Consider the following 429-nt stretch of genomic DNA (forward strand, 5'->3'; position numbering starts at 1 on the left):
AACCCATGGTGTGGACATTGCAACAAAAGGCCTTTAAAGCGCTCCCAACACTTATTGAAAGGTTCTCCATCATCTTGTTTGAAGTTGAAGATTTGTCCCCTTAATGTGGCTGTCTTTTGAGTGGAAAAGAACTTTTCCAAAAACTTCTTAGCCACGGCATCCCATGTGGTGAGTGAACCAGGTACTAGAGTCATTAACCAACCCTTGGCCTTATCTTTCAAGGTGTAAGGGAACACTCTCATCCTCAGATTTGCTTCACTTACTCCCTGTAAAGGTAACCCACTCACAACATTGTAAAATTCTTTAATATGAGCTAAAGGATCTTCATTAGGTAAGCCATAAAAAGAAGGAAACATATGGAAATGTGAAGATTTAAGATCATAGTTTCTAGCTTCTGTGGGCAGCAAGATGCATGAAGGTGAATTTGGT

At 40.1% G+C, this 429-nt stretch overlaps 1 non-coding gene across 1 annotated transcript; it reads left to right on the plus strand.

Moving 5' to 3' along the window:
- On the plus strand, positions 1-111 carry LOC137730379 (small nucleolar RNA R71). The gene has a single exon (XR_011068139.1). It is a non-coding gene; the product is annotated as a small nucleolar RNA R71 (small nucleolar RNA).
- The last annotated feature ends 318 nt before the right edge of the window (positions 112-429 follow it).

Source organism: Pyrus communis, chromosome 10 (assembly GCF_041283825.1).
Source record: "Pyrus communis isolate YQ-2024b chromosome 10, ASM4128382v1, whole genome shotgun sequence".
NCBI lineage: Eukaryota > Viridiplantae > Streptophyta > Magnoliopsida > Rosales > Rosaceae > Pyrus > Pyrus communis.